We start from the raw sequence: 18,941 nt of genomic DNA, 5'->3' as shown, positions 1-18,941 counted from the left end.
CCCCACCACCCCAGTCCACTTTGAAAGAAAGCAGCTTGCACTTACTGTATAGAAGTTAAAACAACTACAATATTAATACCGACAGACAATGTCCTGTAATAGTGTTGCTTGTGTATAAAAACAAACAAGCTAAACATTTACTGTGATTCAGAATCAGGCCTCTGCAAGGCCTTCTGGGTAATCGTTGACAGGGGCTTATATGGCCCATGCCTGGGACCTCCATCACCAACGTCCAATAAGGAAAAGGAGATCATAACACACAGTACCATACATTAGCAACCACACAACTGTCCCGCTTTGATCTAACTGTTCTCATGGACTCTAGCACACAGAGAGTGAGAGAGAAAGAATGACAGAGTGAGAGAGCGAAAGCAAGAGACAGAGCACCATGGACAGGGGTCATGTTCAGGGCCTAGCCACACACCACCCCATCACGGAGGGGTCACCAATCGCATGACAGTAGATACAGTTAGGAAAAGAGACAAGGAGACCTGGGAATCTGAGGAACAGGAATGCAGCTAGCGACTGATGTTTAGATGTTGACTCCCTCTCCAGCTTCAATGTTCACCTTCCATTTTAAGAGCAGTCCATCAGAAGCCTATTGAACTTGGCCATCCATAATGATGCAGTCTAACTGGGCATTTTCAAAATTAAGATTTGCCAAGGCTATCTTGGTTCAAAGAAAATGTGGATAAGGGCATTGAATAATTTGAGGTCTAATCAACAAATTGACACAATTCAACCAAGCTGCGAATTGTGCAAATTCTCAATACATTTTCTTTGTGGTATGGCGTTAGATTGAGGTGTTGGAGAGGTTGAGTTTTAAAGTGTCTTCAGATTCCTAGTCTTCAACCTGGTTATAGACTCATACAGTTCATACTACAATAGTAACTACAGCTTTTTTTTTCTGAATGCATAACGTTTTTATGGATGAAACGAGACAAAATCAATTGGTTATCTTAATAACATATGGTGTTAACTGGCTTGTGAAAAAAGACCCATTGGTGCCGGAGGATTGTTACAAGAAATGGTCAGCATTTGGAACTCTTCATGAAACAAATATCAAAAAAGACAAAAAAATCTCAAATTATTAAAGTGAATATCACTGTGTAATATTTATTCAACATGTAATTTATGTACTCTTTTAACCTTTGTCTTTTTTGTTATGATAAAGCATTTATTTAAATAAAGTTATGTATTCATTTAAAGACTTAGTAGTGATGTGTTTTTGTGATGTGCAGTGTGGCCTCAAGACCTCAAAACCTACTTCTAAAAATGGTTTATCTCAAAACTATTTTCATGCTATTCCAAGGCACTAACATATAGTCATATACCAAAAATACAGTACAGCCATACAAGGGGGACATATAGGGAGTATACTGTATGTGGGTTAGTGGAGGTTTGAAAAACCTGACCACAACAACTTAGGTTCTCAGAGTAATCCTAGCTATTCAAATGAGCCCATACAAATAGTTCACTCCTTGTGCCGACGCCCCCAGATTAAGCTGGCTAGAACCAATGAAAATACTTCCATGTTGTTACCAGGAGCAGTGTGAATGGGGCCTAAGGGTGTGGTGATCAGATATGACATGATGAGGACATGCTGTATCTACAGACACTGGCCGTGATATCTGCTGCACGATTGTGGTCTTGCTTTTGTATACTGCAATGGGGATATCACTTTTGACTGAGGACTGATCACACTTGCCCTGGTCATGGAAATGACTCAAAGCACAATACCCCATCCCATAACATACATATACCCAATGTTGATGAATATAATCTATATTTAAAGGGGAAATCCACAGTTGAAACAATAAGAAAAAGTTATCCCCACCAATGTTTTGATAAAAAGCTGAGGGATGGAGAAATGTACAGACAGAGCTACAGTACGGATGCAAGGACTGACCATCCACGACATGAAATAGCTTTAACCATGTTTTGAGGCTTTACAGTATATGTTTACAAATATGTTGTTGACAAACATTGGAATAAAACAAACTTATATTTTGGATTCTGATGGGACAGTTATAAGCTCTGCTTATATTTTTCAAGAATCAATGGTTATGTATCATTAAGTCCAACAAAGGATGTAGCATCTGAAGATTTCTGCTTTAAGGACTGGAAATAATACAGGGTTTGTAAAGACTAAATTACTGGTTACCCATAATATAAACGGTACAAGTTAATACTGGCTGACTGAATAAATCCATCCAGTCGATGCAAATTTAATCAGATGCCATAAACTTAACTGTATGCAAACTATTAAAATCCAGTGTAAAGACTTGGGAGACGATTCTAGACCCGAATTAAGCGAGTGTAAACTTTTCACACTTTTCCCTCTGTGTATTCTGACCTTGAACTTTAATAAAGCATGAGAATTGCATGCTATTCACTCGCTATTCTTTCGAGGTGGAGATCAAATAAATGAAGGTGAGTCTACAATTGCGGCGTATTCTGACCTTGATTAAAAAAATATATAATTCCACACATTTTACGCGTGAGGAAACCCTTGAATACGGTCTAGCGCAGGGTTTCCAGTACTCAGTCTGATTCCGTTGATTCAAATCATCAAAACTCAGTCTGATTCCGTTGATTCAAATCATCAAAGCTTGATGATGAGTTGGTTATTTGAATCACCTGTGTAGTGCTAGGGCAAAAACCAAAACCGAGATTGGGAAACCGTAGTCTAGTGAACCTACCGGTTCCAAATGGAAAAAGCGTTTGCAAGTGTTTTGTTTGTTGTTGATATAACACCATTCTCCATCATTTAAATTGTATAGCCTTTTAGGGAAACGGGATACCTAGTCAGGTGCACAACTGAATGCATTCAACTGAAATGTGTGTTCCACATTTAACCTAAACCCTCTGAATCAGAGAGCTGCAGGGGTTGCCTTAATCAGTGCATGGGAAGCAGTTGTTGGGGTGTTAATTGCCTTGCAGATTTTTCCAACTTGCCAGTTCAAATATTCAAACCAGCAACCTTTCAATTACTAACCCAATGCTCTTAATAGCTAGGGTACCTGCCACCCTTTTAACTTGCAAGGGCACTCTTGAATGTCTTAATTATAACATACCCCTACTTTCTCAGTTTTCTATTTCTATCATGTTAAATATTAGCCACTATGAGTATCGACCGTCAGTAGCCCTAATAACCACACCTATTCAACTGCCATTTTACTGTTCCCTTCAGTTGGTATAGCTTACATTATCATTCCATTTAATTACATTGCTTAGTTTACCTAACTTCCTCTGTAAAAGTTGTCACGGCTGTGTGGTTGTTGCTGAGGATCATTAGTTTTATTTTATTTTTTATTTATTCTTTATTTTCCATTTACAATGAACAAAAACAACAACATAGTGACAACAAACATCCAAACATGACAATAAACAATAGATGGGGGAGGTTGAGGGTAGGTAGCCTGGGTCCAACCAGGAAACACAGGATACCCAGCGAGCCCTACCACAGCAAGCCAGGCATCCTGTGTGACCTGGCAGTAGTCAGTGTCATATGTATTGTTCGCTTGACTGATAGGAAGGCCAGTGCAATTATGTGTTGCATGGTTCTAGGTTGGATATTGTCCACCCTACTTCCTAGCAAGCACACTACAGGACATATTGAGATATATAGATTTAAAATTCCAGACAACATATCAACTACCTCAGTCCAAAATCTTTTGACGGCTGGACATTTCCAGAACATACTCATTAGTGTACCAACCTCACCACAGCCACGCCAAGACAAATCTGAAAGGCTTTGATCCCTTTTTTTCAACCTGTGCTGTAATATAAGCCCTATGTAATATAATATATAATATAAGCCCTATGTAAGATCTTCATTTGATTAATTTTATACCTTACACAATTGAACATTGCTGTTGTGTTTTTCCATAATGCATTCCACGGTAGTGGGGTGAGACAAATCCTGTTCCCAACGTAACTGAGTAGAGATGTTGCTGTTTGGGGAGGAGAAGAGAACAAGCTTATAAGGCAGAAACCATGCTTCTTCCATTAGCAGCACTCCTCAGTTTGTTGTCCATCACACTTTTAGATCTCACATCAATACCAGTTGAGGAAATACATTTTATTATTGATGAGGATCATTAGTAACAAGTAGGCTAATTAAATTGTTATGGAGCAGAGCACAGACCAAGCCATAACAGTTTGAACCCGACGCATGGTTCATTACTTGACTGTGTCATCACACAATTCCATGGTTAGTGCAGGCAATAGACGAGTGTATAGTCCACTATTGTACACTATACGCCCTATTGTAATTCTATGTACACACATTTTCCATCATTACCATGGGTTGAACAACAGCTCAGGCTTTGGGCTCCCGAGTGGTGCAGGGGTCTAAGGCACTGCATCTCAGTGCTAGAGGGTTCACTACAGACACCGTGGTTCGAATCCAGGCTGTATCCCAACCGGCTGGGATTGGGAGTCCCATAGGGGGGCGCAGAATTGGCCGGTGTATGCCGTCATCGTAAATAAGAATTTGGTCTTAAATGACTTGGCTAATTATATAAAAAAACTGAATGTGGCATTTTTCTGAAATAATCACAACACTGTTTCCTTTCTTACATGCGTAAAGGCTCTCCAAACTTGTTTTTTCTGATTCATGACTACTTTCCTAAACCTAAATGATCTGTCAAATCAGAGTATTTTACAATCTACCAATTGGTGCTGAAACAGAGATGAAAATGCATATATTTAAATGGCTTTCATTCACTGATCCCTAATATTCTGAACCTGTTCTCTCAATATATTCAATATAGTCTGTTGACAAAATCCTAACTAAAGGGTACACCTTATTTACAGGGATGGCTTAACCCAATGAGTCCTACTCTAACACTGGGACTCATCTTACCCCTTTTAAACATTGTGTGTTTGAACTACATACTTCTGGGTTGCACCATTGATGGGGGCTGAGCTAGAGTGGTGTTTGTGAGACAAGGACGGATCCCGAAGAGGCCTGAGAGAGGGTCTTTTATACAAAAAATAATGTGGAGTCTGAATGGTTTGAGCTACAACCTATTAAAAGCTATCTATGAAAAGGTGAGCGAAAACAGGGTTTTAGATATTTTTACAACTGCATAAAGTCAAAAATGTAATACCTTGTTTCCATAAGTATTCAGAACATTTGCTATGAGACTTAAAATTGAGCTCAGGTGCATCCTGTTTCCATTGATCATCCTTAAGATGTTTCTACAACTTGATTGGAATCCATCTGTGGTAAATTCAATTGATTGAACATGATTTGGAAGGGCACCTGTCTATATAAGGTCCCATTGCAAGTCAGAGCAAAAACCAAGCCAAGAGGTCGAAGGAATTGTCCGTAGAGCTCCGAGACAGGATTGTATCGAGGCACAGATCTGAGGAATGGTACCAAAAACTGTTTGCAACATTGAATGTCTCCAAGAACACAGTGGCCTCCATCATTCTTAAATGGAAGAAGTTTGGAACTACCAAGACTCTTCCTAGAGCTGGCCGGCCGGCCCAACGTGGGCAATCATGGAAGAAGGGCATTGGTCAGGGAGGTGACCAAGAACCAGATCGTCACTCTGACAGAGCTCCTGAAGGACAAACATCTCTGCAGCAGTCCACCAATCAGGCATTTATGGTAGAGGGGCCAGATGGAAGCCACTCCTCAGTAAAAGGCAAATGACAACCTGCTTGGAGTTTGCCAAAAGGCACTTGAAGGAGAAACAAAATTCTCTGGTCTGATGAAATTCAGATTGAACGCTTTGGCCTGACTGCCAAACGTCACACCCGGAGGAATCCTGGCGCCATCCTTACGGTGAAGCATGGTGATAAAAGCATCATCCTAAAGAGATGTTTTTCAGCAGCAGGGACTGGGAGACTAGTCAGGATCGAGGGAAAGATGAACAGAGCAAAGTACAGAGAGATCATTGAATGAAAACCTGCTCAGGACCTCAGACTAGGGTGAAGGTTCACTTTCCAACAGGACATCGACCCTAAGCACACAGCGAAGAAAACACAGGAGTGGCTTCGGGACAAGTCTGAATTTCCTTGAGTGGCCCAGCCAGAGCCCGGACTTGAACACGATCAACAGTCTCTGGAGAGACCTGAAAATAGCTTGCAGTGACGCTCCTCCTCCAACCTGACAGAGTTTGAGAGGATCTGCAGAGAAAAATGACAGAAACTCCCCAAATACAGGTCTGCCAAACTTGTAGCGTCATACCCAAGAATAACCAAGGCTCTAATCACTGCCAAAGGTGCTTCAACAAACTACTGAGAAAAGGGTCTGAAAACTTATGTAAATGCAATATTTCCAATATTTTTTCATAACTTTGCTAAAATGTCTAAAAAGCAGTCTTTCCTTTAACATTATGGCGTATTGAGTGTAGATTGATGAGGGGAAAAAACTATTTAATCCATTTTAGAATAAGGCTGTAAAGTAACAAAATGTGGGAAAAGTAAAAGTACTTTGCAAATGCACTCTATAAATGAAAAGCCCATTTTTGCTAGAATCCGGACTGATGGGGTTATTAAGATACATGTACTGAAAACCCTATTCTATGAAAACTCTGAAACCCTATTCACAAGAAAATCTGTTGGCCAGTGATTTAATTACAGTGGCTTGCGAAAGTATTCAAAAATCCCCCTTGGGATTTTCCCTATTTTGTTGCCTTACAACCTAGAATTAAAATGGCTTTTGGGGGGTTTGTATCATTTGATTTACACAACATGCCTACCACTTTGAAGATGCTAAATATTTTTTATTGTGAAACAAACATGAAATAAGAACAAAAAAATTAAAACTTGAGTGTGCATAACTTTTCATCCCCCCCCAAAGTCAATACTTTGTAAAGCCAACTTTTGCAGCAATTACAGCTGCAAGTCTCTTGGGGTATGTCTCTATAAGCTTAGCACATCTAGCCACTGGAATTTTTGCCCATTATTCAAGGCAAAACTGCTCCAGCTCCTTTAAGTTGGATGGGTTCCGCTGGTGTCCCATCAATATTTAAGTCATACCACAGATTCTCAATTGGATTGATGAGAGGTGTTGGGTTTGCACCAAACATAGCGTTTTCCTTGATGGCCAAAAAGCTCAATTTTATTCTCATCTGACCAGAGTACCTTCTTCCATATGTCTGAGGAGTCTCCCACATGCCTTTTGGTGAACATCAAACGTGTTTGATAAAGCCAAGCTCTGTGGAGTGTACGGCTTGAATTTGAACCACCATACTTCACTCTGGGGATGGTGCTCTCGGGGTGATGAGGTGTTGGGTTTTCGCCAGACATAGCGTTTTCCTTGATGGCCAAAAAGCTACATTTTAGTCACATCTGACCAACGTTTGGGGAGTCTCACATGCCTTTTGGCGAAAACCAAATGTGTTTGCTTATTTTTTTTCTTTAAGCAATGGCTTTTTTCTGGCCTCTCTTCCGTAAAGCCCAGCTCTGTGGAGTGTATGGCTTAAAGTGGTCCTATGGACAAATACTCCAATCTCCGCTGTGGGGCATTGCAGCTCTTTCAGGGTTATCTTTGTCTCTTTGTTGCCTCTCTGATTAATGCCTCCTTGACTGGTCCGTGAGCTTTGGTGGGCTGCCCTGTCTTGGCAGGTTTGTTGTGGTGCCATATTCTTTTCATTTTTTAATAATGGATTTAATGGTGCTCCGTGGGATTTCAAAGTTCCTGATATTTTTTTATAAACCAAACCTGATCTGTACTTCTCCACAAATTTGTCCCTGACCTGTTTGGAGAGCTCCTTGGTCTTCATGGTTGCAGACTCTGGGGCCTTTCAGAACAGGTGTATGTATACTGAGATCATGTGACACTTAGAATGCACACTGGTGTACTTTATTTAACTAATTATGTTACTTCTGAAGGTAATTGGTTGCACCAGATCTCATGTGGGGGCTTCATAGCAAACTGGGTGAATACTTATACACTCATCAATTTTAAGTTTTGAATTTTTTTGAATTTTTTGAAACAAGTTATTTTTTTCATTTCACTTCACCAATTTGAACTATTTTGTGTCCATTACATGAAATCCAAATAAAAATCGATTTAAATTAAATAAATAAATATTACAGGTTGTAATGTAACAGAATTGGAAAAAACTAAGGGGGATTGTAACGGTTGCCGTCTTCCTCTTCTGAGGAGTAGTAGGAAATATCGGACCAATATGCAGCGTGGTAAGTGTTCGTCATATTTATTACGGTGAACACAGAAAACAAACGAACAAGAGAATAAAGGAAAACCGAAACAGTCCCGTATGGTGAAAACACTGAAACTGAAAATAACCACCCACAAACAAAAGTGGGAAACCAGGCTACCTAAGTATGGTTCTCAATCAGAGACAACGATTGACAGCTGCCTCTGATTGGGAACCATACCAGGCCAAACACATAGAAATATAAACACAAGAAAAAAACATAGAATGCCCACCCCAACTCACGCCCTGACCAACCTAAAATAGAGACATACAAAAGGAACTAAGGTCAGGACGTGACAGGGATGAATTATTTTGCAAGGCATTGTAAATGTATTCAGCGAGCGCAAGGTCGCCACACCTGCAGAGCTTGTTACATGACTGAATAAGGTAAATCTGAATAACAAATACTGAGAAGTGTGTAGGAAGGTTGTGTGTAACAAAATACATACATTCCTAAATCTGAATCGGCCCCTTGAAGTATACCAGTAGTAAAAGAAAGGTGGATTATTTAGGATGATAGCATTTGGTCTTGAACAAAAATTATTGGTTGGACCAATATGATCAGCGTGTTACTAATAAAGCTTGCAGACTAAGATGAAGACGAGGTCCCACAGGATGAGAATAGAATACAGGATATTACTTTATTAAAGGCCTGCCCGGGGGTGAGTCACCTGGTTTTCAACACAAATCAAAGAGATTGCCCAGGAACTAGGAAGTCATTTAACATGGTGTTTGAACTAACTTCAAGGGGACAGAACTCTGGCGGCACTATCTTTGCTATTCAAATGGGGAAAGGGTAGCCTAAGGAGCCCCATCATGTTTTGGAAAATTAACCTTTATATGACTCGCAGACACACACACACCCACACCCACACACACACACACACACACACACACACACACACACTGAAACGAAGGTCCACACACATGGGCGCACACACAGACGCCCACGCCAAATAATGTGAATGTTTGTTATTTAGCAGATGCGCTTATCCAGAGCGACCTACAGTAAGTGCATTCATCTGAAGATAGCTAGGTGAGACATCACAGTCATAAACCAGGTGTTATGAAATTTGGTGGTATTCTTCTGGGACCAGGACCGACTTTGGGAAACCCTTAGTCACAGCCCCCATAGAAATTGAGGGGATGTTTGAGTGGCAGAGCTTGTTAAGGGGTAAACAGTATTGAGGTTCTCCTTAGAAATGTACAGTCAGTGCATTCAGGGTTGATAAATCAGAGATACTAAACGTTTTCTGTAACCATTACGGAAAATGTTGTTGTAGTTCGGTATGCATTGGTTTTCAAAACAACTTATTTTTTGATATACACTACCAGTTACAAGTTTGGACACACCTACTCATTCAAGGGTTTTTCTTTATTTTTAATATTTTCTACACTGTAGAATAATAGGGAAGACATCAAAACGATGAAATAGTACATATATATAGTAACCAAAAAATGGTTAAACAAATCAAAATATATTTGAGATTCTTCAAAGTAGCCACCCTTTGCCTTGATAACAGCTTTGCACACTCTTGGCATTCTCTCAACCAGCTTCATGAGGTAGTCACCTGGAATGCATTTCATTTAACAGGTGTGCCTTGTTAAAAGTTAATTTGTGGAATTTCTTTCATTCTTAATGTATTTGAGCCAATCAGTGATGTTGTGACAAGGTAGGGCTGGTAAACAGAAGATAGCCCTATTTGGTAAAAGACCAAGTCCATATTATGGCAAGAATTACTTTAAGACATGAAGGTCAGTCAACTTTGAAGACATCAAAACGATGAAAGTTTGAAAGTTTCTTCAAGTGCAGTCACAAAAACCATCAAGAGCTATGATGAAACTGGCTGTCATGAGGACCGCCACAGGAAAGGTTACCTCTGCTGCAGATGATTAGATCATTAGAGTTAACCTGATATGGTATAGGGGACGCTTGCGTCCCACTTGGCCAAAAGCCAGGGAAAATGCAGCGTGGCAAATTCAAATAAAATTATATAAAAATCAAAATTTCATTAAATCACACATGTAAGATACTAAATTAAAGCTACACTCGTTGTGAATCCAGCCAACATGTCAGATTTTAAAAAGGCTTTTCGGCGAAAGCATAAGAAGCTATTATCTGATGATAGCACAACAGTAAACAAAGAGAGTAGCATATTTCAACCCTGCAGGCGCTAAACAAAACGCAGAAATAAAATATAAAACATGCCTTAAATTTGACGAGCTTCTTTTGTTGGCACTCCAATATGTCCCATAAACATCACAATTGGTCCTTTTTTTCGATTAATTCCGTCCATATATATCCAAAATGTAAATTTATTTGGCGCGTTTGATCCAGAAAAAAACAGCTTCCAAATTGTGCTACGTCACTACGAAATATCTCAAAAGTTGCCTGTAAACTTTGCCAAAACATTTCATACTACTTTTGTAATACAACTTCAGGTATTTTTAAACCTTAATAATCGATCAAATTGAAGACGGGTCTATCTGTGTTCAATACAGGAAGACAAAAAACCAACGCTACTTTTCAAGTCTTGCACAACTCTCAACAGTGTTACCTACCTGGCCGTACTTCTTTAGGAATAACCTCAACCAAATTCCAAAGACTGGTGACATCCAGTGCAAGCGGTAGGAACTGAAAACAAGTGCCTAAAAATGAGAACTCACTGAACAGACAGAGACCTAAAAAAAAAAATTGGTTAGTCCTCGGGGTTTTGCCTGCTACATAAGTTTTGTTATACTCACATACATGATTCAAACAGTTTTATAAACGTCAGAGTGTTTTCTATCCACATCTACTAATAATATGCATATTTTATATTCTTGGCATGAGTAGCAGGAAGTTGAAATTGGGCACGCTATTTATCCAAAAGTGAAAATGCTGCCCCCTATACCTTAAGAAGTTAACTGCAACTCAGATTCCAGCCCAGTTAAATGATTCACAGTGTCGTGTCTTTGGCTATGCCGGATTCAGTGATATGCCATGCTATTCTATAAAATAATTTCTCCGTAATTAATATTACCTGATTGAGCTAATCATGTAAATGTAATTAACTAGAGAGTCGGGCACCACAAAATTATATTTATAGAACTGTTATCTTTCCGAAAAAACTCTTAAAGACCTAGTAATATTTTACATCTGTAACGCTCAATGAGTGAATGGGTGTGGAGTCAGGCGCAGAGAGCAAAGGATGCAGGGAAAACACGCTTTAATGTCCAAAATCAAAAAGAACAAAATAGTTTTACCCAACAGGCGTAACTATTACTACAATAAGTACCCTTAGGTAAAATACCAGGACAGCGAGAAAACCCAACAAACCACTAACACCTGTCACAAATACAGAAGAACAAGCACGCACAAACAGAAGCGGGCTTAACAAACTTAAATAACACCACCCTAACAACCAAACAATGAACAGGTGAAAACAATTAGACAAAACCAAACAAACACGGAACAAAGGATCGGTGGCAGCTAGTAGACCGGCGACGACGACCGCCGTGTGCCACCCGAACAAGAAGGGGAGCCACCTTCGGTAATATTCGTGACAACATCAATAGCAGTCAATATTAATCGTCATCTTAATTCAGTCTCATCTGAAAGTTGTAAATTCTTAGTTATCTGCACGAACCCTGGCTAACAAGTTGAATCAGCGACACAAAATTGGGTTTAATTATTTATTTACTAAATACCTAACTAATCACACAGAATTACACATACACATAATTAAATCATAACTTGATTACAAATGACGTCATAAAGGAAAACGTCCCTAGCGGGCGGAACAGATATGACAGCTTGTTACACAAAAGAAAAGGGTCTGGGTGAAAGTGAAAGAGCGGGTTGACTGAGGAACAAAGGGCGAAGCTGTGCTATCGTAAATACAGTATCTTGTGCATTCTAAATTACCGCCCGTTTGGAAAAGGAAAATGCAATAAATATTTACTCTGAGCTGCGCTTCGGTAGGTTGGTGGTAGATGGAAGGCCGTTTTGCCCAACCGAGTCCTGTGTCCTTTGAAGATTGTCTCTGCTCGTAAATTGAATACGTTGTAGTAACGTCGTTGTGTGGTAGACGGGATACTCTGTCTGTTCCTTCCTAACCCTCATTTGCAGCGGCTGTTGCTAACTCAACGGCTAGGAGGTATGACTTTTGTAGTGAATAAGAGTTCAAAGTTCATACCATTCGCAACCAAAGCTCACGCTGATGTTGGCTTTGTTCTGTAGTTATTATCTGAACCATTCTGACATCGGACTGTGGTCCTCACGTCCTCGGAACAGGAGGTTACATTGTCGTCAAGGGCTTATATAGGAAGGGAGAGGAGGGTGTGTTTGACAAGTTTTATAGCCCATGTCCCATCACAGGGGCGGGCCACTGATTGAGCAGAGCCCTATCTTATGAAAACCCAAATCTCACATTTTAGAAGCTAAAATCACATTTCATCCCATCACAAATCATTTCATATTCAAACATTTAAATTGAACAACAATTCCATGTGAAGCCGATAACTCTGATGTGTAGACTTTCCACTGTAGAGTTTATGTCATCTTATCATTGATGAGAATGTCTCAGATGACAACCGAACTGACATCATATTCATTAAGTACCACCGCATATGTTCTATTGGTCGGATTACCAGAATATAGTTAATTTCCCCCCAACTTCTGATGTTCCCAGAATCTCTATGTTAACCAAGGATTTTGCAAATGTAACATCAGTAGGGTAGAGAGAGGAAAAAGGGGGAAAGAGATATTTATGACGGTCATAAACCTACCCCCAGGCCAACGTCATGACAACAGAGTTCAAGTAACAGACACATCTCAACATTAATGAGCAAGAGACTCTATCCCACTGACAACTTTTCCCCAAAATGCACTATGGAAATTACAGAAAGATCTTAGTTTGCTGTAAAACAAATAAACAGTATTTTACTGTGCATTCTACGGTAATCTACTGTATTCAGTTTATACAGTATCATAGTGTTGATTAAAATGGTAAGTTACTGATTAAATATAAACGGCTAACAGTATATGGAAGAAATGGCAGTTATGCCAAGTCAAAGTTTTCGAAGGACAAAGTTATTGAGCTGTGTTATAAGTCGTTGCTCTCTGTCTCTCTCGCTCTCTCACACACAGAGAGAGAGAGAGAGAGAGAGAGAGAGAACGAGAACATTTTTGGGCTCAATAACGAAAAAGAGGAGGGTACTATCAGCTCATCTATCACACACCTTCCTCTGAAGGTTGTCTGGCTTTTTGGGTTTTGGGGGAGAAGGAGAGGGTGTAAGGGGAATTGTTTGCCGACGACTTCCAGGAAACTACATGACGAGACAGGGATGTTGGGGACACGAGGACTTGACCAACTTCAGATGTGTGTGATTGACGCAGCGTCGGCACACAGACACTGAGGGAGGAGGACTTGGTAACTTTGTTCCCCTGTGTAGTCGGATCAAGGCATCAGTAACGTAAGAGGGAAGCCGGGTAGACTCTGTGGAGAAGGAACATGTGTAGAGGATTTGATTTGTGAGATAGTGAACATGACAATTACTATTGCCTTCAAAGAAACTGACAAGTGCACTTAGGGCTTCAAAGCATTCATGCCCCTTTTATTACAGTATTAGGCCAACAATTATGGATGGCTACATATAATCGCAACAAGGGCCTCGCTACACCAAACCTGTCCTAGAACAAGGTGATTCATGCCAAGTATTTGAGGTTTCAAAGGTTTATCGGCCCACAAAGTCGCACAGGGGGTTTTGTGAAACGTATATAATGTCGGTCTGCTAAAATGTGCTTAGCAATATTGAATAACGTTCTAATAACTGATGGAATTAATAAACAGATTTCATCTCAATTCCTCAGTACTACTCAATCCGAAACCAGCCTCAATTTCGGAGAGCTTCCCAAGTTCAGGACATCGTGATATGCGTAGTTAAGAGAGTCAAAAACATAATTAATAACGGCAAGACAAATGAAACACAGACCTTGGAGGTAATATGCTTTTAATCACCCCAATATTTTACTACAAGACCTACAAATACCAAATGACTGCTTGTGTTCTCCTACATGTACTACTCTCTCCATCTCTCAAAAGGTAATAGGAGTTCTTCTCCATTTGGAATAAAGATGAAAGGCGATTTGAGGAATGCGCAGCATGGGAGTTTTATTTTTACAACCAAATCTCGATTGTTGAGGTAAATTACATGTTATAGAAGGGTCCAGACCCTTTTTTTGCAATTTTACTTGTTTTTGAGAATCTTACCACAACCAGCGATTAACTTCCTTATCCTTCTTGTGCTGTATGTGGGCTCCAAAAAAACCCATTAACAAATGCCCCAAAAACACATGAATTTGTGCCATTCAGAACTTTATATGCAACGCGATATTTCATTTTGTGCGACTCGAGACAGTCGATGTGTAACCCGCAGTCGCAACAAAATGGAATACAACGTTGCAGATAAAGTTCTGAATGACACAATTTCAAGACCTGCATCACTATACTGAGAGTTTGGGCTTATTTCGGCTTTTCTAGAGCCTGTGTTCATGTTTTCGGAGCCCCCGTACTGTACAACGAGGATGAGGAAATAAATTGTTGGTTGGGGAAATTTTCTCTAACACAAGTGAAATTGCAAAAAAGTGCCTGGACCCTTCTATAACACCCCATTTGCATTAAAAAATAGATTTAGTTGAAAAAAGCAAAACACTCCTTTAAAGCGCTCTATCCCCCAAAGCTGGTCCTGTATAACTAACATCTGTGAATCCCAGAACATCTGATCAAATCTCATCCTAGAGTAAAACAGTCAGAGTTGGGTTAATGTTTTGTTGTGAGATGTTACAGTGAAAATGTTAACAAACCCCCCCCCCCCCCCAAAATGTAACCATTTTTCGTGGTATCCAATTGGTAGTTACAGTCTTGTCCCATTGCAACTCCCATTAGGACTTAGGAGAGGCCAAGGTCGATAGCTGTACATCCTCCGAAACACGACCCAGCCGAGCCGCACTGCCCACTTACCCCGGAAGCCAGCCGCACCAATGTTTTGGAAGAAACACCGTACACTTGGCGACCATGTCAGCGTGCATGCGCCCCGCCTGCCACAGGAGTCGCTAGAGCGCGGTGGGACAAGGACATGCCAACCGGCCAAACCCTCCCCTAACCCGGACGATGCTGGGCCAATTGTGCGCCGCAGACCGCTGCGCCACTCGGGTGGTCAACCAAAATTTATTTTGACACATTCAGTGAAGCATGATGTTCCACATCTTTCAATATTCCACATCAACAGTTTATAAAATACTACATATATACTGAACAAAAATATAAACGTAACATGTAAAGTGTTAGTTCCATGTTTCATGAGCTGAAATAAAAGGTCCAAGACATTTTCCATACGCACAAAAAAATGTATTTCTCTCAAATTTCGTGCACAAATTTGTTTACATCCCTGTTAGTGAGCAATTCTCATTTGCCAAGATAATCCATACACCTGACAGGTGTGACATATCAAGAAGCAGATTAAATGGCATGATCATTACACAGGTGCACCTTGTGCTGGGGACAATAAAAGGGCACTCTTAAATGTTCCGTTTTGTCATACAAGACAATGCTAGATATGTCTCAAGTTTTAAGGGAGCGTAGAATTGGCATGCTGACTGCAGGTATTTCCACCAGAGCCGTTGCCAGAGAACTGAATGTTCATTTGTCTACCATAAGCCGCTTCCAATGTCGTTTTAGAGAATATGGCAGTACGTCCAACCGGCCTCACAACCACAGACTACGTGTAACCGTACCAGCCCAGGACCTCCACATCCGGCTTCTTCTCCTGCGACATTGTCTGAGAATAGCCACCCGGACAGCTGATGAAACTGTGGAGCGATTTCTGTCTGCAATAAAGACTTTTTGTGGGGGAAAACTCATCTGATTGGCTGGGCCTGACTTCCCAGTGGGTGTGCCTGGCTCCTAAGTGGGTGGGCCGATGCTCTCCCAGGGGTACCCATGGCTGCGCTCCGTCCCAGTCATGTGAAATCCGTAGATTAAGGCCTAATGAATGTATTTCAAATGACTGATTTCCTTATATGAAATTAGTTCATGTTGCGTTTCTATTTTTGTTCAGTATATCTTACGCAAATCAGAAAGAATGCTAGAAGGTGCTACCTTAAAATTAAACATGAAGTAAAAACAATGAAGGAGAACACCCGGTGAATGTTCTTGGCAGTGCACATGGTGCTTTGCTTTGCTTCAGAGAATTCCCTCTGTCACCCAGAGTGAGCTTCTCCAAACCCAAGGACCTGCTCTGCAGCATATGGTAAACACTCACTCCACTCTGTGCTAAACCACTCCCCCCCAGGAACGCATACATATGCACACTCTTAGCCAAACCTACCCCTTCTTCACACACCGGCACACACACTCCATCAACACACACACCACCCACTTTAGCCCACTCTGACATATCAATATACCCAAAAACCACAGGGATTGGTTTCTCTTTGTTTTCAAAGTAGGCCAGCCTCAAACTACCGTTAAATTTAGTGCACTACCAGAGGGCACAGAGGGATCTATACAGGAAACGAACTGCCAACATCCTCAAAGCACTGAAATCATACTAAGCACAACTAATTTACTACAAGAAAACAGTAACAAAAAGGAAATATGAAAATACTAGCTCCAGTTCCACATGGAGAGTGCCATGGTTGATGATGCATTGTGACTGGATTAGCACCTTGCTGGCAGACTGGTAACACATAAGGTCATAAGGTCAAAGCCCAGTCACATGTGGGCTTACAGAAAAAACACATGACTTTACATGTGGAAATGTGTTTTTGGAACACTTCACATGTGATCACATGTTTTCACATGTAGTTTCATGTTATCACATGTTGCTTTACATGTCACATGTTATCACATTTACTTTAAATAAGATCATGTGGTCATATGAAAACGTGTTTTTTGATTTCAAGTGATCAGCAAAAATTTAGTTTTTTCCATAACGACAGTCTCACACATTAGTTTGTCCTTTCTTTTAATGTTTTAGTTGTAAATCTTTGATACGTTGATATGGTATGACATGCTTGCATGTTTGTATTCATATCTTCATTCGGTCAGTGGGCCATCTAAGACAGTCAGTGGTTGGCTCTCAGCATTGTGGAAAGAGCCCAAAGAAAAGTATGGGAAATCCAGATCCAGGGTTGGATAGGACACACAAGTGCAAGACCCTCGTCCTCCTCGTCCTCCTCCTCCCACCAACCCTCACCTCCCTTCTCTATGTTCGCCCTCTGCCTAGCAGTGTGTGGACTGGAGGTGTAGCAGCCAGGCCTCAGCGTTGGCATAGCGGACATACATTTGGGAACCTATGTTTATTTATAGACACTTTAACCCACTTAGTATCACATTTGTCAATGTCAGCCCTGGGTTCTAATCTCTCACCACTGTCAACACTTCATTAGTAACCCGCAACACCCCCCCCCCCCCCCCCCCCCACACCCTCTTTTTCAAACCACCCGCCGACCCGACCCCCATTCACCCTTTCCTCCAACACCCCCCCTCTACAAACCACCACTGATCCCCATATACCTTTCCCTTTGACCACCCACACCACCCTTTGCCAGGGACATCACCACATGGGCAGGATGCATGACAGTACCAGAGGGCAAAGAGACACACACAAACCACCACACCAATTCCACTGCAGACGGGTGTAATCATGGAACAACATTGGTAGAGAGGTGGGAGGAGTGGACGAAGAGAGTGCAGAAGATGGATAGATTGGAGAAAGGGAGAGAGGAGGGGGTCAGAATTCTGGAGGATCAACAAGAGGGAGAGGACACACGAGGTGAAGGATAAAGAAGAAGGCAGAGTAGAAAGTAGTAGAAGAGAGAGAGAGAGCGCTTGGTTGGGTACATTTTATTCAGACATTTTATTCAACAAGAGATGTACCTACATTTGATGAACTAATCAAGGAATACTCAAAAGATGAAAGTTATTTGAACATAAATGACTTAACCTTGTTGATGTGAGGGACCAACAGGATACATTCATGCACAGGCTATTTCTCGGAATATCTTTAAAGGACAGAGCTATATCATTAACAAAAACATGAGACTGTTTATCAGAACGAGGAGAGGACAGAAGAATGTGTATTGAAGAAGACAAATCATTAACATTACAGATACCCTGCAGAAAAATCTGGAACACTTCGATTAACACGAAACAATTTGGTAGCAGAGTACGTTAAGTTGCTTCTGTAGCCTACCTATGTAACTACACAGTAGTAACTGTAGTAACAACATAGTAGTTACATAGGAACTGCTGTGTAATAGCTTTGGTAATAGAGTGTGGCAGTACAGGTTATTAAGGTAAAGTGTTTCCAACCATTCAAACTAGCATTAGCATGTAAGTACATCATCATCATTGGAATGATGCACTAACAACAGATTAGTGTGCATTGTATGTAGACACCAAAATGAAGTGTCACCCATGGTTCGTTAGTTTGGTACGGATCTTCTATATGTCAAGGGCTTAATGTGAGGCTTTGTTAGTCCACCACACATATTGACTAGTGTGATGAGAGAAAGGTTGAATAAATAGATATGGAACGTGGCATGGAAGGCAAGCAGCTGCATAAATGGGAGGTTATATGCCGCCTGATACACCAATTGAACCAGATGCTGTGACAGCCCCGTGATTAGCATAGTGTTAGCTCCGGCATCCATGCTACTCGCAGCACCTAGCCCTATGAATAGCAGGGGAAACAGCCAGTCAAACACACAAA

The sequence above is a fragment of the Oncorhynchus mykiss genome, chromosome 22 (genome assembly GCF_013265735.2).
Source record: "Oncorhynchus mykiss isolate Arlee chromosome 22, USDA_OmykA_1.1, whole genome shotgun sequence".
Lineage (NCBI taxonomy): Eukaryota > Metazoa > Chordata > Actinopteri > Salmoniformes > Salmonidae > Oncorhynchus > Oncorhynchus mykiss.
This window is presented reverse-complemented; position numbering follows the sequence as displayed.